The sequence below is a fragment of the Solenopsis invicta genome, chromosome 11 (genome assembly GCF_016802725.1).
Source record: "Solenopsis invicta isolate M01_SB chromosome 11, UNIL_Sinv_3.0, whole genome shotgun sequence".
NCBI lineage: Eukaryota > Metazoa > Arthropoda > Insecta > Hymenoptera > Formicidae > Solenopsis > Solenopsis invicta.
Window position 1 is genome coordinate 5,931,546 of NC_052674.1, and position 23,016 is coordinate 5,954,561.

The 23,016-nt window shown below is 39.9% G+C and overlaps 1 protein-coding gene across 4 annotated transcripts in view; it reads left to right on the forward strand.

Annotated features, from left to right (window-relative positions):
- LOC105200106 (proline-rich transmembrane protein 3) overlaps window positions 1-23,016 on the forward strand; it is a 163,327-nt gene that overhangs the window by 64,221 nt on the left and 76,090 nt on the right. For all 4 annotated transcript variants that reach the window (XM_026138637.2, XM_039455037.1, XM_039455038.1 and 1 more), the window contains one exon: window positions 16,726-16,791. The gene's annotated coding sequence lies outside the window, so the exon portion shown is untranslated. The remainder of the gene's footprint in view (window positions 1-16,725; window positions 16,792-23,016) is intronic.

Genomic DNA, 23,016 nt, shown 5'->3' on the forward strand with positions numbered 1-23,016 from the left:
CCCCAAAGAACACAGGCGCGCGCGTTCATGTTAATCAATGTCGCGGCGCGGCGGCGTATCGCAAGAAAAGCCGATGACGTTTCGCGGTGACGTTCGGCCGCATTATTCGGATCCTTTGTGCTCGCCTCGGGAGTTTCCTCGGGAGAGAACGGGCAACGACACCGCACCGCACCAATACACACCACGCCGCGCGCTATGGCAGCCGAGGAGAAGACTACATTATAAACTCGCCGAAGAGACTATAGCGTCTTACGGACTCGCGCCGTGCTGTAAAGGTACCGTCCAGACCCATAAACCTTACCGCGAATGTACCGCACATCGCGACGGAGTGAATGGAGGACAACAAGACGCGCGCGCGCGCGGCCATCGAGTGCCGACAAGTGCGTGTACGCATAAGGTTGACAACACAACGCGACGGGATTTTAAGCTCGAAAAGCCTGTTGTAGGTAGGGAAAATAGTTGAATCGCCATTGTTCCGCAACGTAAACTGACATACTATATGGGCGGAGCGCGCACTCCTTCCAAAAATCGAGGTGGAACGTACAAGAGCCGATTTCTTTACGAGTCTCCGCTTCCGGGATAGAGGCTAGGGGAGTATCTCTTAATAGGGTATGTTACCTTGAGAAATAGTGAGGCCATAAAGAATCTTATTCTTTTCCCTAACGTGTCGAATATTTCTCGTTCGAATCGCTAACGTGCCGCGGCTCACTTTGTTCGCCTCATCATTTCGGGTATTGGGGCTTGATTAAGTAGAGTTTTGACATGCGGCACAGCGTGCCGTCATTTGTAAACGTTACGACGACACAATACGACGGCAGCGGATGAGAGAGAACGGAGGAGCGCTAGCGGGGTAACGTTGCAAGTTTGGACGCACCTTAACGTCGTCGTCGGTACCGAAGGTCGGTTCGTGCCCGGCGGTTTGAAGGCGTCTAAAGGCCGATAGAGCGGCGGCCACCGAGCCGAGGAGAACGGCCACGTACCGTGGCGAACTTCGATCATGCTTCACCGGGTGGCTTCCTTTGTTTAAAATCATCCCGTTTGCCCGCTCGTGGGATTATATCTGCTTGAGCGATCAAGCATCTGGGAATCATCTCGAACAAATGCTCGACCGCGTGCATTCGCGCTCGCACTCGCGCGGCGCGGCCTGCGATGTGAATCTCTCGCCTTTCTCCGCATTCCCGTCTAGTCGTCGTGTGATATCTCTCCTGTGCTTGCCACTGCCATCGCCTCGCTCTCTCTCTCTCTCTCTCTCTCTCTAAGCACACGTGGAAAATCCGTGTCGTATCTGCAACGCCATCGCGGGATTTTCGCCGTGACAGTGCAAACGTAATCGCGGCGCGAATTGCTCGACCCTTTTCTTTCCTCTCTTTCTTTTTTTCAGACTTCCCTCTTTTCCTCCTGCCCGGGCAAAAAGCGCCCGCATCGCGAACGTTGCCTTGTTGCGAGCGTGTTTGTCAAGTAATAAATCAAAGCGTGGGTGCAGGACTCGCCTTTTTTTATCGCAAAATCGATTCTTTATACTTGATTGTCGACATGTAGAGGGAAGAGGTTAATGCTGAAACGGGTTTATTCATCACAAAGTATTTATAGGCCAAGTATTATCTGGAAATTGCAGAGTACACGGTTTTTTTTCCAGACGATGTGGGAGTTACGTACCATCTTCGATTCCACTCGTGCAGTAATATTTCAAAACATTAAGAATGTATTACATAATACATTTCTAGAATATTGTGACAGTAAAAATGATGCACATCTGTCTAAATTTTTAATAGTCTGGCTTTTTATAAGTTACATTCGCCGTTAGAATTTTCTGTCGTAAAATCAAGAAAAGTACGTATTAAAAATACATTTCATTGAAATTGTAGCGAAACGACAAATATTATATAAAATTCGTAATTTTTGAGCTAAAACACACATATCGGAAATTTGCTAAATTCACATCTAGTAAAAGTGTTGGGAAATTGCCAACATTTCTAACAGCGTTGACAAAGTTTTTCTAATCTATATTATCGCAACGATTTTTTTATCTTCTTTGCAAAATAAATTTATACAAAATTTATTTTGCAAAAGGACCTTTTTTTTATTTACATTATTAAACTTATGTAAGGTCAGAGTTCATGCTCGAATGTCTGCGAGTGATGAAATATTTTGCGCGAATTACGGCTATTGCATTACGTGACATTTTAATGTAAATACATTTTACCGTCACATAAAGTGTTTGCGCGCGCATCGTGTGTTTAAGAGTATAAAATTTTTTCCACCAAGAGAACATGGATGATTCTTTTTAGTTTTTTTGTTTATTTGTTTCTCTTTTTTCTTTATTCTCGTATGATAGGGCACGGACATTTATCTGCATGATAAAGTGGGAAAAGCGAATCTTCCATCATCGACCGCAAGTTATTATTTACACGGCATAGTTTGACTGTATCGCGCGACATAATAACGCAACTCGGAATTATCTTCCACGGTGTAGTATTGCGGGGATGCTGGAGGTAATGAATCGCACACAGGCTAGAGATTATTGCGGAACGCTTATGTAACGTAAGCCGCACGCCGTTGTACGTCGTGGGCCACGGAATACAAGGGACACGCTTGTTGTAAGTTGAACGGCTCTCCTCCTCTCGCGTGTAATGCGTATACGCGTCATGTGTGTATCGCGCGAAACGCGATATGTTTACGGTTTGCCTCCAAAGGCGTTTAGAGATAGGGAATGTTTGCTTATTCAGTCTTACTCGCGCGCGTGTCAACTGCATTTTTCGGTAGGCGCGTATGACGAATCGAAAAGCTTCGTAAGACTTAACAGCGACTTTTATTTTTATTCGAGAAAGAGAGAGAGAGAGAGAGAGAGAGAGAGAGATCTTGCCTGTCCGCAAGAGAACGAAACGTGAGATGCGGGTTTATATGCACTCGCGATACGCGGTTGCAGCGCTCGTCGGAAATGCAATTTAAATTCGTTTTTTTTTATACCTTCGTTGGTCGCGTAACGCAACCACTGAAATTTTTCTCGATGTTTTTACTGTATTTCGTTGACATACTCTGAGAAAGTAAGGCGTGGCAAAAAGAATTTGTTCTACGGCATCTCTAGTCTAGAAGAAACGATAACTCTAGTTTTCCGCGGCGACGATATCGCAAAAAAAAAAAATTTTTTTTTCCCTCAATTTCATGCAGTTTAATTTTTTAACTTATTAAAACGGAGAGAAGCAAACGATAACTCCAAACGACTCTATTAATATATAGAGTAAATAAAAAATCTTTAGAACGCTTTTATGCATGCAATTCGATGGTTGATAAAAAAAAAACGCTCGATATTAATTTTATTATTAGCGATATAACCACGGCGATCACTCCAATGCAGGCGCGACTTTGAAACGTATAATCGGAAAGCGGCTTTCACGCGTGTACACGATCGATTTGTCATCATAAAGTCAAGGATACGTGTTCTCGTACCGGCGCTGCGTGGCGTGGCGTGGCGCGGCGGCAAAGGCTGAGATAAAGTAAATAGAATCCACCCCTAAATCGACTCGTTACGCGCGACACGCGCGCGTGCGATAAGATAAATCAAGATAAATCCAGCGTGCGGGCGCGTTACGCATCGAATATTAACATCGAGAATGACAAGGCGGCGACAGGGCAATCGCGATTATTCCGATTCGACGTCACACGGTTCATGATGCGGCCGAGGCCACTTAGCGTTAATGCTCGCGCTCATTCGCCGTTAATAATTGGATTTAAATCGGAGCACTCCCAGAACAGCATTTTAATCGGCCGTGCCCCAATACGCCGCGTCGCATATTTGAACACGCGCTGCGTTGCGTTGCGTCGCGTTGCGCCGGCATAACTGCCATCGATCGTGTTTCCCAGTTTTGCCCATATTGCTTCGTTTACTTTCCTATCTATCCGCGTGCGATATCCGATATTTTCCGCTGCGATTTTCCCGAACGCGCGGTCGAAAGCTCGCCTAACGGCCGATTTCACTGAGCTTCCTCACCGGGACGACAAATAACACCCGTTAAAACCTTGACGATCCCTTAAACGCGAGGGCTTTTTTATTACATCGATCGCCGATGCCGGCAATTGTTGAATCGTCTCTCTCTCTCTCTCTCTCTCTCTCTCTGTTTTTTAACGAGCTATTAAAAATCGATGGCTCGTCGATGTAACGTTCGTTAACGAGAATTTTAGGAGGAGGGAGGGTTGATGAAATCGACTGTGAATAGCACTTGGTATTTTTGCGCGTGATAAGGTAGACATACCGGTGAATAGCCTGTCAAGAAAACATTTTTAAATAATTCCAATATTTTATCAAAAAATATCAATGTCTCAAACTCTTTTATTTTTACATATCTGTACTTTTCCTTCTTTTGTTTTTTAATAAAGAAATATTCAATTCACACTCGAGAATATGAAAGAACGGGGCTAAATATTATTCTATAAAATGTAAAATAAACAATTTGCGCAATATATATTTTCAGCGTGGATGCAATTCTCTTATCTTTGCTCTCATTTGCCTATCTGTGATACGCCATTCGTTCAGTTTCGGTAGCATGTGCCACGTTTCCGCCATCAATAAGAACATTCCGGGCAAAGGTTTCGTAAAGACACTCGATTCGCGGAATACTTTGACAAAATAGGTATGAATAATTTATCAGGTCACGCCCCGGTGCAGGCCAAGCTTAGCGTGTGAGACGGACGGGAAGCGAAATAAACGTACGCGTTTACTGCTTATTACAGGGTACACGACAATCTCTTCTCTTAAATCGCGAATCTCTTTCGCCGCGGCCGCCTCTTCGCGAGATATTCCATTTCCATTCTGCGGATCTCGTTATTTCCGGTTCGCTCCTCGCATCCTTCGTAACGTCGAATTATTTTCGAGCATCGCATCCGGTGCATGTATCATGAAAAATTGCGCCGTTATTCCTATCGTATGCGCGCGCTCCACGATGTTTTCGCAGATACGGCGTCGCAAAACTCGGAGATGGAAGATGGTGCGGACGGATCGATGACATATACACAGAGAGTCATCAAAAATCCTTGCCAAGTTTCGCTTTATTACGATTTCCTATCTCGCCCAATCAAATTTCATCATATCGCGCGGTGGAAAATCTGCGTGCTCACAATTTTGATAAGCTCTCGCGCACAAAAGTTTTTTCCTCTCTCTCTCTCTCTCTCTCTCTCTCTCTCTCTCGGCTCTTTTTACTTCTAGAGGAAAATTACATAATCCACTTACGCGCGGATGTAGGGAAATCTGACAAAATGCGAGAGCGAAACAAGATTTCGTGATATGAACTGCCTCGGCATATTGAATTGCCAATGTGTTGAATGTTGTCGAATTTAATTCCATTACAGGATCGTTTAGAACTTGATAGCAGATTACAGAAGATTTAATACACGCAATATTTTTAAGAGCTTCAAGAACTGATCTCTCTTCGTGTGCAATTACGTGTAATTTATCACTACAGCGTGGCATTAATTAATAACCCGATTCTTGTAACGTTGCAACGTATACGTTTCGAAGATCGAAAATCGCTAAAGTCTTAAGTACGTACGTACTTACATTCCTGTTAATTAACGCGTCGAGGATCCTGCGCCGGTAGAAAGGTACTCTTGCCGATATCGAATTAAATAACTTTCCTTTCGCAGGGGGAAACTTCGTTATGATTGCGGAAAACTCACGGCGCAAATATAACCGAAAGTGGAATTGCGTACTCTACGGCTGGAAACTTTGGTGTTAAATATCGCGCGGGGGTGAGGGGGAGGGGATAGCTTCTCGTTCTAACTGGTTGAAAGTAGAGGGAGGTTTATTAACTTTCTGTTTAAATAAATATAAAGGACTGCTCTCCACGGTGTACGACGGAATTGGTAGACGGTAAAAGCGGACAAATTTATTGAACGCGACTCGCGCCGCTCTTCCCTCTCTGTTTCCGCTACTCCGGCGGATCTGGCAACGTGCGAAAGTTGATCGCTGGAGTTTCGCTAAATAAGTTCCAAAACGTCTCTGAATATCCGTGCATTTTGCAACATTTTTATTTTACTCGGTCTAAGTCGCCGGTGTACGCCGGTGTACGCCGCGCAAGAAGACGTAATTCCAAAGTTTAAAAGTCGGGAGGGGTGTCTTGCGTTTTTTCTTTTTCGCCTCTTTTTCTTCGTAAGTTTTCCGCGTCATAAATACGAACTTTGCTTATATTTTTACACGCCGAAAACGATAATGAATTGAGTAAACATTCTTGCGAGCGTAATGATATTTTAATTCTTTTGTTCCCAACATCGTCAATCATGAATATTCAGAGCGAAGCAGTTGAAAAAAAAAAAATATATATATATATATCTCTGTGGTTTTTGGAGGTACAAGTAGAATTTTAAAACATAAAATTACATCACTCAAAGGAATAATTATATCAATAGAGGAAAAAAAAATTTTTTTAATTATACCATTCCCTCATTATTTCATTATACAAATATTTTTTATTAATCCTGCATTATTTGTTTATTAAATTTCCATTTAATGAATAAATTGTTTATCGCAAATTTCCAGCTCGAGAATCCAAATCGTCGAAAATACCAAACTAATTTCAATATTAAGTTTTGCGATATTTGCGCAATGCTAATTTAATTATTCAATATCAAAGGTTTTTGTGTATCTTTGAAACCGACATAGATAATCAGACGTTCGCTGCTTAAATCTCAGAATTGGAGCATTCCGAAATTTCTACGAGATTCCTAAAGCATTTCGAGAAGCAAGTTCAGTTTCGTCGAAATAAATCGTGGAAAATCTCGAGTTTCATCTATATTGATGGCACTCCGTATTTCGTTCGAAATTTCGTACAGCAGCCACTTACAAAGAACTTGGGTTTCTCTCATGGTAAATGAAAACTCAACGCTGAAAGAATTGAAATCTAAGTAAGGGCCTCGCAGCGACGTAACACCCGAGACGTATTTTACTCTGACCCCGGCGAAGTTCCCGAGGCTCGTCGTATCGTTACGCCAAAAACAACTGGTATTAAATGTCCATCCCCGACCATAGATAAACGCATAACGACATTTGCCGGCAAGTTATAATGACTTTTACTGTGTCATGAGCACTCGCATCAACGTCAAAGCGAAAGTAAACTTTTATGATTATATTGAAAACCTCTCGGCGATTCTACTTCCACCACTTACCGTTTATACCCCTCTTGAGGGTTTCTGCGAGCGCCGTCGGTTCTCCTGCCATCTTATTTTTATTGCGAGCAAGAAGATACCGCTAACAACCAGATTTTGTCGTATTCCTCGCGCGACTTGTTAGGCTATAGTTACAGTTAGCGATGATCATGTATCTTTTATGCAAGTGGGAACAATAGCTGAAGAAACTGTAGATATTTGCCAGCGGTAAAAAGAGAACGAAGCTACAAAATCAACGAACTTTTACTCGTTTTACAAAAAACGTTTTACAAAAAAAGAAAAAAAAAATACGAAAGATAAACGAGAACGCGTTATTTCTGACAAAGGAAAAATATACATTAATTGGAAAAGTGAAATAAAACTTTTTAATTATGAAAATCAATACTTTTTGTGTATGTAAGACTAAACGTTTTATTTTAAATTAGTTTAAATAAAAATATTTACAGAACAGAATATGTAATTATAAACAGTATGTATAAGCACACGTAGCAATATCAATCAGCAAATTTTAAAAGCAACGAAGCAAAATAGAACAAAATACAATCAAATTAGAATACATTTAATTAATTAGTAATGGATTATGAATGTTAAGCATGAACAAAATAAAATTGTCAAACGTTTCAGAAAAGAGAACATCTCGAAAATAAAAATACATTGCTTTTGAAATATATTCTGTTGAAGTCGGTTTTATCAAACGGATTCAGTTATTTCAATTTTTTAATTTTTATACATTTTTTAAACATTTTCAATACATAACGTTTTTATATTTTTTATTTTAATATTACAGTTGACAAAAGCGACAGTAATTGGAACAGTTATCCCAACCAATTCATTGTAATAATTAAATTTTAATATTGTTGTACAAGCGAAGTAATTTTTTTTTTTTTTAACAGATATAAGACAAAGCATATGTATAAACTTCAAATAAATATAAACGCACTAAACTAGATTTAATATACACTCGTGGCGAGCAAATATCAATAATGCGTATTTAAATTTTTCAAGCGAGTATCGCACATCTTGGAAACATAGGGAATGAATACCCTTTGAGAATTAAAATTTCTATCTATAATCAGATGAACAATTTATACTAACTGTCTCATTGCAGTATTGTGTGTTGAATAATCATTGTGCTATGTATTTAGCCAGTGCCTATAGAAATAGTCACAGAAAGCTGCTCCAGCTATTATATTAACCTAGTTTTGTCGTAAGCATAGCTGAGATCTACATCATATATTTTCACCGCTTTATCTATTATATAACAAAGAGTCCCTCGTTTGTATTCCGCATACGCTATTGTTTCACATTTATCAATCAAAAGCATCTTGTTTAAACGAGGATAATTTTATTAAATTAAATCATACAAAATAATATTAACGTAATCTTGATATATCACAAGTATTTTTTCTTTGATATTTTGTATTATTTTATTTTATTTGCAAAATAGGAATTTTTATTTATACCTTTGCACGCAATATAGTTCAAATTTTAGAACAACGAGAGATATCAATTTTGAAAATCGATTGTTTTGAGAGAATTACAGTCAAATCTTAAATTATTGTAAAAATCTGGTCTATCTTTTAGCGGCAACTTTTATATTTCACCTTTCTGTGTAAAATTATTTATTATCTTTTGATACTAATACCGGACCAGTTCATATATCTAATGTGCCGCTACCATGTTACTCAATGTTTTCGCGAAACGAGACTGTTCAAATATCGTTGAATGACGGCCGAAAATGCGCTTTACGTGATGGTGGACGGTAAGCGACACGTGATGAAACTTATAATTTAACGAGAGACGACACGTTCCCAATACCCGACTGCGCGCGTTATTTTCGCCCGCATTGGGTGAATACAGGGAGACGCGCCCTAGTTACGTGTACGGATTCGTGGTGAGAGACCAAAAGAGCGAAAGAGTAAGAGAGGAGGAGGGAAGTGGATGAAGAGAGGGAGGAAAAAAAAACGTGAGTGTGAGCGAGCGAGTAAATGCGAGTATATCAAAACTTCAAAGCCAAGAATAACTGTCGTAATCACGTGCTGCCACTTCTGGTAAAACTGTTTCAACTCCGCTAAGCTGAGCCGAGCTGAGCCGAGCCGAGCCGCGCCTGAATGAAGGAGACACGCGTAAGCGTGCCGCACATGTACATATGCGCGTGCATGTCCATTCAAACGCCGCGTCTCGCCGCGCTGTCACTCTCGGACGTGCAGTATTTTACGTTATACGTACGCAAAATTCCCGGATAACGAGTATGTAATTTTCAGAACGAGAGACCACCATGGAATGAAATCCGAACTCCCAGCCGCCGCGAGTCACTCGCTCGTGCGCAGATTCTTCTTCGCATGATACGTGCATACGTATTGTGCGCCGGATTATGGCGCGAGAAAGAAATATATGTATTCGCGCGCGCGCGCACACACACACACACACACGCACACGCACACGCTCACATGTACATCGGGGTTAATTATCGCGGTGGAAAAGCGAGATAAACGCCGAAACTTTATTAACGACCGTTCGTTACGCGCGCGTACTTACGGCTGAGCGCTTTAACCTCTCGAACTTCGTAAATACATCCTCGATAAAAGCATGCCAACAACTTGAAAAATTGATTTCGGACGGCTCAGGTGTTAGCGCGGCTCGGTGAACGTTAATATAATAATCGATAACTGCCGAGTAATCCACAGTGGGTCGCGAAATCGAGACAATGGATCAGTGTCCGGGCCTGCAAATATTTAACGAATTTCGTCTGCGTTTGATTTCGCCGCTATTGTACGAGTAGGTATGCCTATGTTACGCTACTTAAATCGAAGATAAATATTGGATCGTTGCAGACGAAATGGCGGATATTCCGTGTGAAGATTTCAATTTTATAAAATGTCCCTTTAAAATGAACATCTCGCGAATAATCGTGAATGTGTAGTCCTTTTAAAAAACTTTAATATGGAAAAACTTACTTTTATACAAAGTTATATTTATTACTTTTTTCCCCCTTCATCTTGAAGCCTGCAATTACACAGCTTTTTATCTTCAGAATGTTGCTAACAACGTTGTAACAGTATAAAGTTGTGTCGTGTTCCCTCCGTTTCGTAATTTTTCAAATTACACGAATTTTTATCCGGCTATGTCAGTTATGTGAAGTGTCGTTACTCGAAACGGATTTCGATCGCAATGTCACGATCAGCAGTTTAAGTTTTTAATTTTCTCCCGCTTCCTCGCGAGGAAGGGCAGAGGGAGTAGGACGACAAGGATGGCGAGGATGGCCACCAGTGCGGACGCACACGGGATTATTGCTCTTCAGCGTTTCTCGGCATTTCCGTTCCCTTCTTCTTCCTGCGAACGGCAGAACGCAGCCCGGGGGGGCTGATTCCCTGAAATTGATTCTCTCTCGTTCTCTCGAACCCACCATCTGTCGGCGGCATCCCCAAACGAAATAATCGACGAGATTAAGGCCTGCGGGACCGTGGTAGCACGGGCGATCGCGCGGCCGCGCTTTCTCCCCGCGACTCTCCTCTCTCCCATCTCTCTCTCTCTCTCTCTCTCTCTCTCGTCTTTTCTCAATAAAATCCGGGCACGTTTCGCGAGGATATTGTATCCTCGGACAAGACTCTTTCTTTTTCGTTCTCGTTTTTCCTTTATACCTGCGGTCGGAACCCTGGTCCGGGGCATGAACGTGTAATCACAACAATAATTTCCAGCGCCATCTTCGCCAATTCTTCTCGATGCTTACCTTCTCTATCTCTCGGCCCGTCTCCCTCGAGAGATGTGCGCGCCGTTAGTCGAGGATTGTCAGAGCTAATCGATTTCTGCCGCGTGTTTTTTGCCGTGTAGTGCTCTACTCTCGATATCATTTTCATTAGACCATATAGCCGGCAGTCACGAACGGGTCACGGCGAAGCCACGTCTTCCTTGAGAATTCTATAGAGTGTGACATTCGGAACGATGAGGAAGTCGATCGGCGGCACACGCGATATTTTAATTCGATATTTCAACTTGCAATTTTCCACGTTAATTATCCATGGCAGAATACATGTATCACAAGGGCACGTGTTACAAAATGGGATTGGGCGAAGCGAGAAGGTCAAGGAACAGTGCCCAGCTTTGTGACACGCGATACTTTGATTAGAAGTGCAACTTTTACGGCTTACGTTACATTGTAAAAGCATAACGGACAAGGGGCACGATAGGAACATGAACCGCCGAAAATGATTCTCTAAACGCTGTGCACTACATTTCAAAATTGGTTAATTCTCTAAAGTTTAATTAACCCCTGTGACACGAAGGCAGATATTATCTTACAAGTTTTTTGCATTAATTTTTTGTAAAATTAACATTATCACGAACGCATTTTTTTACTAATTTTATATATTTATGTAGTATAAGAACCAATAATTTAATTTAAATATCATCTTTTCTTACAGAGTAAATATTTAGTATTATTCGAATACTAAATATTTATTAAAATTTAGAAATTTTTCTCTCAACAGATAATAAATTTAGCTAAATATATCTAAATTTTTTTAACTGAATATTTATAGTTTATGTGATGTGCGAAGTTATGTACTCTAGGGAAAAGAATGATCCTCTTCAAGCGGCGTAGAGTAGCGTTTATCAGCTTCGTCATCGCGAAAAGGTTAAAGGTTAAACTTAAAATTCGATAAACTTTTATACAAAACATGTCGAGAATAAGGATGAAAATTGTAGTACTGAATTTTGCGATATATATATATATATATATATATATATATATATACATATGATAATCTCAATAGAATTACATTCTCCTATATTGAATATTTTATATCGAATGTCGACATCGACAAATTCTGTCGCTAACAGTGCTCGCATGTGAACGTAACGTATTGTATGTACCGTGGTAACTAAGAAATGAACTTTTAAACCGCAGAACGTTGAACTTTCGATCGTGTGCATGCGAAAAAAAAAGATACTCCAGCATACGCCTGATCAATCAGGTAGATACACGAGTCAAGAAAGTTAGTTGTCAGGTTTTAATAATTTAATTTTTTATATCTGTGGGACAGTTAATCTTCAATTTATCTGTTTGACGTAGAAGAATGGTAGGAAAAGCTTTCAGTAGTTTTGTTGACGCACACAATGACACTTTTAAAATTGAATTATCCAAATAGCTGTGGAAATGCGTTTGGGATATTTTTTGCTCTTATATTCAATCAGCTTAACTGAGCGAACTAGTCAATTTATGCCTTTTATTATCGAATTTTAAGTATAATTGGAGAGTGTTATACACTTACAAATTTGATAATCTACGAAATTGACTGAAATGGATTATAATCATGAAGTGAATAATTGAGTTGACAAAGTGCAATTCTACATTTTATTGCATTTTCGCAAAACTACTACTGGATTATTTAAATTACTTTGGCGTAATGTCATCCAATCGATATGCCATTTCCAAATACGTAACGCTCTCTCGTTCCCTCTTATTGCGAAATGTCGGTGAACAAATTTCCGAGATTGATCGGCGCAAAACGCTCAACTTCAAACCGACACATTTCGACTTCTCCGTAGAGAATATTTCCGCCCTTCCGATTTAACGGAATCTGTCATCAGTGACAGCTAGTACCTCCCTTTGTGAGCGTGCGACAATCAAAAAATTGGCAATCGCGGTTTGGGACACTACCTCACCGCTTGTCGATCCGTGACAATCGGCACGGCGCGCGGCGGTTCACAATATAAAAAAAAACTACAGATGAAAATGATTATTTCGCGGTGGTGGATTCATGGTTCGGCCGGTGTCGCGCTATCGCGGTCATAAATACATCCACGGAGCGGAGGATAGTCTGGTCTGGTGGGTGGTCACTCGACTTCGTAATTTTATCGTTCCGTAAAATGACACAAGATGGAGAGAGGCAGAGGCAGGTGCGAGGAGAGAAAGAGAAAGAGCGGGAGAGCAAGAGAGATAACGCACGGAACAGAAGGTATAAAACTAAAGCGCTATTACGACATAACTTCCGCAATATCGAGCATAAACACCGAGGACCGGCGCATGCGACCCTGACTATTCACAACGCTCGGCTCGACTATGGCCGAGATGAGATGAGATGAGATGAGAGGTGAGGAGAGGAGAGGAGAGGAGAGGAGAGGAGAGGAGGGAGTGCGCATCCTTAATTCCCGCGACTACGTAAACATTAGCTGCTCGTAAGTTTGTTGTGCGCGGAGCGTCGAGTTGCGCGTCCGCGCGAGCGTATGAGTTATGCCTCGGGATAACGCTCGACATAAACGCTACGTGTATGTACGTACGTAGAGAGAAACTCGACGTCCAATTGCGTGTACCGTGCTAGCGCGATGTAATATTCAGCTGCTGCAACAGTTCACTCGTGAGAGAGACCCGAGAGAGAGAGAGAGCCGTCGAGCTCTTGAGCTCGGGGGGTGTAGATATGTGTCGTGCGCGCCCCTTCTTTTTCACGGTCGCGTGGAGAAGATGGAAAGATCGACGACGAACACGTGTGTATGTGTGTGTGTGTGTGTGTATGTGTGCACGCCGGAAGCAGAAAAGTGACGAACAGCTCGCTAAGCCTGTCTCTTACATTTTTCATGTTCCAATTTACGCGCTAGTGTGCATCACACGTGTCCGTTGCTGTCTATCTCTTTCTCTTTTTCTCTCTCTCTCAATCTTTTTTACTAATGCAAAGAAATTTTTTCCTCTACTGCGTGAAACAATCAATTGGATTGCTCCATTAGATAACTCTTTATTTATCGACTCTTATCTGCTATTAAAATAATTGAAATATCGTATTTATGTGAACGTTGTTGAAAATTAGGCTTGAAACGCTGGAAGAGAGATATTTTTTTCAATTTTGTAATTCCCTTAAAAACTATCTGTGTATCTACGCTATTTTGGTATTATGTTCGTCCTAGAGTTACAAACTTCTTTTCCTCTTTCTCTATTTTTCTCTTCGTCCGTCTTTGCGCCGCATTACCGTAATTGCGCACACAGTCGTCCGTAGTTTCCAACGGGATTATTACGCTGCCCGAGTTTTCTTTCTTTTCCGGAAGTCTCCTACGATCGTTACGCGCGCGTAGCTATGCGTGACGGTTGCCGGACGGTAGACCGCAATAATAGCGGTCACACACGATCATAGATGCCGGTTTTTGATCGAGTAATGAAGTCGGGAATTTAATCGCAATAATTTCCTCCTACCATCCAGCACGTTCAATCGATTCTTGATTTCACAAAGTCAACTGTTGAGAAGTGATCTATTATAGAAGAGACGCATTTGTCATTCCATCATCATTGCTTTCATCAATATAATACAAAATATATATTGTTTAATAATTATATACAATATTACTGGTTAGTAATTATTGATGCGATTAATCACATTGTAATTATTTATGTAATGATTACAATTCTCTCTCTCTCTCTCTCTCTCTCTCTCTCTCTCTGTTTTAATTATTAAAAAGAATAAAGAAAGTAAAATAATAATATTTTATGTATATGTTTCTTAAAAATTATTTCTTTATTCAATATTTAAAAAATTATACGAACATTTAAATTAATACATATTTTGCAGTATTTATTTAGCTAACATATTTGAAGTTTATCCGGCGTATAATACACAGATCGTGCCGTAAATTTAAAAAGAGGGAAAACATTTGGTTTAAAAATAAGATTCCTCACAAAAACGAGAGAAATCTGTTGTGTATTTTATTTTCAAATTACTTTGAATAAAATATTATGTAGAGAAATGTTGTTTTGCGCAGTAATGTTATGCAAAGTGAACATTGCAGTATTTACCTGAACTTATTATTAAAATGGAAATTTATAGTTGATACAACTCGTCGAATAATATTGATCATAAAATAAAACTATCGCTTCACTTTTCTCGCTATAATTATTGAGCAGAAAGTGAGAGAGGTAAATATTTTTCGCTGTTACGTTTTATGTAAAGCTCCATTCATTTCGCGAATATTTATTTATTTAGAGAATTTTGCGGAAGAGGGAGTATATTTCAAGGTTTTTTTTTTTTTAAACAATCTTGAATATTTTATAAACCCCTTGTGCAGTGATGAGTTTTCCCTTTTTTCACACCCCTACACGTACACTTTGGGAAAGAATTTTAAGCGGCTTTTCGTACGAAACTGCAGATTTTCCTTACCATCTTTCAATCTTGGAACGGTCCATTGTTAATCTTGAAACGCGGAGAGCAAACCGCGATGGGTGTCAAGGATAGTCCTAGAAAAACGATTATTCCAGCTAAGCCTAACCGGCCTGGATAAAGAGCCGACACAGATTTTTTTCTAAGATGCCGACGCCTTGTGTTGAGTCGCATACAATACCCATAGATCGTTTGTTTCGCGCGACTATGACGACGACGGTGCGGTGGCAGGACAAGAAAAATCTTCGTTAACAAACGGTCGGCCTTCGAGCATGAACGATCGCGCGAGATTTGCATGATCATAAGTCTCTGAGCGAGATCCTTAAAAATTGGGCCGAAATTTATACGCGTCTTGCTCGAACGCCTTTATCTTTTAGCGTGACGGATAAAAAGAAGTAAAAAAAGGTGGCCTAGCGTGCTCTAATCCACACGCAAGGAGGTGGGACAGAGGGGAAACGGCGGGCGTAACTAAGTGGCTCGGAACATGTTTAACGTTTAACTCCTTATGCAGAATCTCCTTATATATCTCCTTGCACCATTTTCTTCTTATTTCGCGCTCTAAATTCGCCCTTTGAGGTACTGGCGTGCGGTCAGGATTCGCCGTGTATCGTTTCAAATGCACCCTAACACGTCATCAACATCAAACGACTGTGAAACGAAGATTTTTTGGAGCAGCTCTTATTCGTAAAGGTTCAAATTGCATCTTCTATCGCAAAGCGCTCTACCGCGCGCGGTATAATTTTTACAATAGTTTGAATGAAAAATTATGGACCTAGTAAATTAATGAATGTTAAACACGTCGATGCTGGGTAAACTCGGCCAATTTCGCGTCCTTACCTCCCCTAATTACGCGCGCCGGGAGGACGTGGAAAGTTTAAATCGTCCGGAGAACGGCGGCACGCAACGCATAACGTTCATAAGAATCGGCGCTGCGCGATTACACGGACCCACCTACTGACAGATTGCCTGCGTGGTCCCGGCGCGAGCACCTGCTGTTCCATTTTTCCCGCCGATTCGCGCCGGGAACTATCATTTTCTTAACGATACCGAACGATACGTCGGGGATAGAGCGTAGAGATGACCCTCCGCCGAGCATCCATATTTCGGAAACGGCGGTCCGCACGATGGTCAATTCATGAGACGCGGTGGTGCTGGGGCTTCGCCCTGTGGTATTATCGGATAAGAGCGGGGTATGATGCAGAAGAATAGATAGTCAAACAGCAGATGGGGAAAAAACATCGGTAGTTTATCGTCTATTAGGGTAACGTTTCCGAGTAGCGTTTTATTTCCAAACCCCGCGCATTTATTTCGAACTAAAGGAAAAATGTTGATATTTCTTCTTTTTTTTTATTTATTTATAAAACTGGATCAATATTATTCAAATTTAAGTAATATTTCTATTTTCTTCATGTGTGTGATGTTTCTGTTTCAGATGCTGGCTTTCTCTGGTTTTGGTTGACCTGGATACTCGCATCCTGCTCCACCATCCATCCTGTCGGTTCGTAATTAACTTTCATATTTTTTAACTTGTTAGTAATGAGTTCATAGAATGTTAAGTCAGCCCTTTATCTACTATTACGAGTTTTATGAAATCACGTATGAGGTGAACGGAGACGCGAATCAAACGTTACAAACAGTGAGATATTGTAGTATCAGACATCAATATTGATATTCCGACTACGATGGTAGGCGATAACCAGTAGTCGTTTCCGGTGTTAAGCATCGATAGCCAACTACATAACACGTTCTTCCTTTCCATTCTGTCGAGTGTCTCCCGCGGGATAGCCGCGAGCTTTTCTCTCTCTCTCTCTCTCTCTCTCTCTCCCTTGTTGCAGTCCGATTCCCTCCTAAATAATAATGTCTAGACGCCTTTACGTCGCCTGCGCGCGACGAATAGCTCTCGTGGCGAGAATAAAATTGGTCGTTTACGATAAACCTTGATCTCCCTCTAGGCTCCCCTATCCTACTCTCCTTCGCGCCATGTATCGCCATTCTTAGAAACAAGCGATTCGTTATTCCTCTGAATGAAACGCGAGGAGAATTTACGGTTTTGTGCGACGACAGAAGCCGATAAAAGTGGCCGGGGGAGCGAGAGGGTGAGGGTGGACTTAAGTAGGTGCCTTTTTCGACGAACTGTTTAACGCGCGGCCGAATATATGGGGATATAACGCGAGCGAGGCGGTCACTACTCAGCTGCATGTATAAGGTGTCCCTAACGGCACTCTGATAGAGGCACATTAAAGCACTGATAAAAAGTCTTGAAATGGGTTCTTTAAATATATTTTAGGTTACTAAAAGTGATGAGCTAGTTTGAAATTTTTTAAATTGTATTTTTGTTTTTTTTTTGGTTTTTTTTTTACTTAAAGCGATGGCAAAAGAAGAAGGAAACGTTAGATTACATTCTCAAAACTATTTTTAGATTAAATTTAAACAAACTTTATCGAAACAAAAATTTTATTTGAAGCTTGCTGATCAAGAGATGGAAATTCGAAAAGTAGAAAAATGATGTTATCAATAAATGGCATTCGACAAACGAAGATATCCCTCGACATTTTCTTTATTGAAAAGTAATCGAGAAAGACAGTGGAATAGAAGATAGAAATACGGAATACCGATTCTATCTTCGCTTCATAAAATTAAATATTTTATTTCATACCTGACGTCCACCATATGTTTATAATTAGAATTCTTGTGTGCGTTTCAATGATGGAAAAACAGATGTTATTAACCATCAGAAGCTATTCGAAACTTAGAAATTTCTCTGAAAGGATACGCGATTGTTGTCTCTATTCGCTAGCTTTACAATATCCATTCTATCTGATACTCCCCTATCTTCTCCCCTTTAGAATACTTTTTGATATAGGTTAGGAACACCCTATATATGCCATGTATCCGGAGCGACGGCCACGTAACAACTTCTGTGCGTAGGGTCTGCCTTCCGCTTTCTGATTGGCCATCGTAGCTGCCATCGATTTTTCTCATGTGTATGTATCAAGATATGTAAATATGGCTTATGCTATGCATGATGCCACGGCATTGTATCGTCGTCTTGGTGCGTGCGGGAGGAGGCTCGTGAATTAGAGGCGCGGGGGATAACGTGTTCATCGTCCCAACGAAACGTATTTGTCCAACGCGGCTCGTTTATATTTAAATGAACGGTTGATTTTATATTGCACCACCTTGCGCACCTCTTTCTAGGCTTCTCCCAGATGCATCCTGTGGTGCGCCCCCCCGATATATATCTGCTACAAAGAGCGACTACTGGTCCTCGGAATTTTAACGCGGCGAAAAGGAGAGAGAGGGAGAGAGAGAGAGAGAGAGAGAGAACATTTTTAGTCGCGCATGAGAATGGACACAGGAGTATTGTAACGTGCTCGAGAGAGTTACACTCTTTTTTTGTTAGCTTTTCGATTCACGATAAAACCCAGAGCTCGGAAAGTCGAGCTAAACATTTAAATATTGAACGATCATTCTACGTGCCCGTTGGGGAGTAACTATCGCGAGTTATTTTCGAAATTAACTCACGGTACGTGCACACAAATCCATTTTCGAAATCGATTTCTGTTATTCTATTTAGGTAAAATGTCGTTTATTATTGCCACAGCGTTTTGAACAGTGCGCAATTATTATCAACAATTTATTGTCTTAAGCGTGGATAAATGAATCGTGAAAAAAAAAGATCGATGGAGGGTAAATTACTAAAGAATCGTCCGCTCCGACATTTAATAGAACTTGTACTTTTCAGTACATATTTCAATTTTAACGAAATTTAAACTGCCGGTAGAAACTTTCTGTATTTTCTCTCGCGACATCATTATATATGTGGCCCATTATTTTACACCCTTTAGTTGCTTGCGGAGTTACCGCGTGTGAGCAAAGCCGAGCTCGCAATGTGAGGAGGAAAGGTAATTAAAAAAAAAAGAGTGTAAGAACCGAGAGTTGATGTAGGTGTTAAAAAACGATCCTTTATACCGCGTCGGTGAATCGCCGCTCTAAAAAGTAAAATTTTCGAATTGACGTGCAGCCGGTGCAGCACATTTCGGACATGCTAACGCGGTATTGTATTTTACGTACACGCGAATACAATCGTCGAAGACAATTGCGCCGCGGATGAGAACGACGCGGATTGATTTATCGACGACATTACAATTCGAGAAATTATTTGACTCAGGCGTATGCAGGAATACGTTGGTTGGTTGATACGCTGGCGTCCTGGAAGTTGTGCGTGTCGAGATAAATGGCGAATTTATCAGAAGATTCAATTGTAGCAGGCGGGTGTCGTTGATCGGGCTATCAATTTTAAATGCAATCCGCGTAGCGCGATATACATTCGAGAAATCGAATTCGAAACTGTAGACTTTAACTCAATATTTACACCGCCCTCCATTTATTAACATCTCTTTAAATTGTGCATCCATCATAAATTCCTCTGTGGCAATATTCCCAATATTTTCGAGTTAATATCGTTACACGAGGAACGTTGTTTTAATCGCGCGATATGACAAAGCAAAAATCTTTCAGCTTAATCAAAAATTAAAGTTCTCCGATATAAAATTGTTACGACGTACAATTGTAAATTGCGCGACAAAACGACATGAGCGCGAAAAATAATTATAAATTAAAGTCGAGATGTCTGTGATAATTGAAATTATTATCGTACGATTATAGACTAAATTCATATTATTGGTATGATTATATAATCATTATAGAATACTTAGAAAAGAAAGATAACATAAAAAATGGAAAATTATTATTTCCGTGAAAGCAAGTGAAATGAAATTTATTTACATATTACAAAGAAGGTATGAAAATGTGATGAATATCCTTGGCACTCGTATTGAATATCCAGTCTATAATTCATGGGAAGCCCCGGCAAACGTCCAATGAGCTCGCCGAAAATCCACACATTAATCAATCTACGGTAAAACAAGTGGCGCATTTCACGTTTGCGTAAAATAGACGTTTATTTCTTTTTAAGTTGCTCCGTTTTTTTTGTACGTCATAAATGTTCATGCTTCCTTCGTAACTGCGGAGTTAGTTAATGCAATGTTTATCATCATCTCGGAAATTAATTAGCCTTTGAAGTCGACGATAGCATATCCTACATTATCGAATCAATCATAGTCCATTACCTCAATAACAGTAACAGTAACCTCGATAATAGTAACAGTTACATGATGGGTCGTCTGTTGTTGTTGGATTCATTAAGGGTAGGGTCTCCGCCGTTTTCTTCGTAAAACATTGTTTGTTTGACAATCAAGCTGTTTGCTCACTTTGAACTCTCTTCCGTATACAAGTATATTTTGGAATGTTATCACAATACAGGTTTTCTGTATTCTGCGACGATCTCGTAACGTAATTAACGTTTTCTTTGTAAAAAATTTAAAGGTCTAACTGCAATCACATTTAACATAAGATTTTGGTAAACTTTGGCATTACTGTGCACGCTTAAATACAGCTATTTGATCTTTGTTATTTTTTTAAATTTTTCTTTTATTTTAACAGAATCCAAGTTTACTTTTAAACTACTTAATTATGCAATTAATTGCAAGTTTATTTAATTAAAGATTGAGAAAAAAATTGTACACTTGCAATTTTTGTCAAAGAAATATTGAAAATTTAATATTATTGACATAATTGCTGACAATGTATTATAATGTACATTTATATATAAATGTACTCGTATATTCTGTTAACAGTAGCACAATAAGAGAAAATATGAAAATATATACAGTATTATTCATTGAATAATGTGAGGGACACGCATTTCTCTTGGATAGTTCAACATCCGCGCGTATTCTTTTGTTTTTTTTTTCAAAGTTAGCCGGTGGCTATTTAATGCTTCATTCCCATTTTTCGGGAAAATGATATCTTGCCAACGATTACTCATCTCCTTCTCTTCCTCTTCCTTTTGTATTTGGAATGCATTCTCGAACCGCGACAAAACATGCATCCCGCTGCGAATGTGTATGTTTCACCCAACAACGGCTTCTTCGATTATGTAAACGGCGCGATAAATTACGGGGGGTGTCTGTCGTCTCAACATGACGCGACGAGAAACGAGATAGATACGCGATTAGCTTCACTGGCTCTTCGCGAGACTTTGCGAATCCCGAGGGGATTTTACTCCTGCGCGCCGCTCACCTACATGCAATTGAATACTATTAATTAAATTAAATCTCAGAGTCAAGTTTCTTGAAACATAAATGATTTAAAAATAAATGTCAACTTAAATCTTTTACTCTTCAAGACTTCTTTCATTAAGTTAAAAATAATCTTCCTTGTTTAATACGTATTAATGATAGAATCGTATTCTTACAAAGATAGTATTTTATAGAAGTGAGAGAATAAGATGTTAGAAAATTAATTGCAACCATTAATATTCAGTGTAATTCCAATTTCGTTCCTTTTTCTTTAAAGATTAAAAAAAAAATTAATGCTCTTGAAATTTGAGAAAATAATATTTAGCGTTTGTGTCAATTTGCTAAACGTGAGTTAAATCGTTGTTGCACTGAACTCAGTCAGTTATTAATGTTGCAATTACTTTCGAAAGATGTTCTATTTTAAGTGGATAAACAATAAGGAGAGGACAAACAACGTTAATCGCTCTTCTTAACGTAAAGCATCTCGCACGTTTATTCTAAGAGACAAGGACTATGAGACAAGAGGGTGACGCATGGAGCCGGGCATTGTTCTACCTACTCGAGGTCCGACGACACATTTAGGATGACTAAGCTGGCGCTGCACATCGGGTACACTTTCACCTGTAGGTCTCCTTTATATTCAGGGAAGACAGCGGGCCGAAAGGGGATAGGAAAGGGAATAGAGGGGAATCCGAATAAGCTGAAAAATACATCGAGCATGCATCGGGGAACCGCCTGGACACTGACGCATACCTACTAACTCTATTTTCTTCTTTACAAGTCCTCGAGCGATACGGTGGCCGTAGAGTTCCGAATTATTACTTTGGATATTGCTCAAAGGCACACAGAAATTCTTGGAAGTTTTGAAAATCTTACGAGAGGCATATGAACAAATATAAAAGACTCGAAAATTCTTTGAAACTCTTGGTAATCTTGAAGCATTAAAACTTTTTACAAAATTATTTATCGTAGAACAAGCTCGCATATAATATTTTGTTAATGAAATTAGTCATATAGTGCAGATTAAAGTAAATAAATTTAGGAAATCCTTATACTAAACACCAAGTACTACTCGTTATATGTGTAATATATATTCAAACGAATTTATTATCGTATCAATCAGACATAAATGTAAATTATAAACGTAGACAAAAATAAGATTTTCGCATAAAATTCAAGTTTTTCTAACGAAGATTGACGGCCTATCTTTAAATATTTTAAATATATGCAGTTAAATTTACGTAATATTTATCTTGTGACCTAAAAATCGATTTTTGTAACATTTAACAAGAAAAGATTGTATCGGAAATATAATATATATATATAGATAATCGCTGGAGTAACCAACGCGTTTGTAGAAAAATCCAATTTTGACGTGGATTTGGATCTCGCATATTATCGTATATTCCGGTATTAACTTCAGGAGTTGAATATATTAAGGCTTTAAGGTTTCCGAGGATTCCTATCTGTGACTAATATCCGGAATGATTCGTCGTATTTACGAGACGACTTAAGACGCTCGTTAGCTCATCGCCGCGCATACCGCATACGTAGAAACGAGGAGCAAGAAGAAGCGAGCG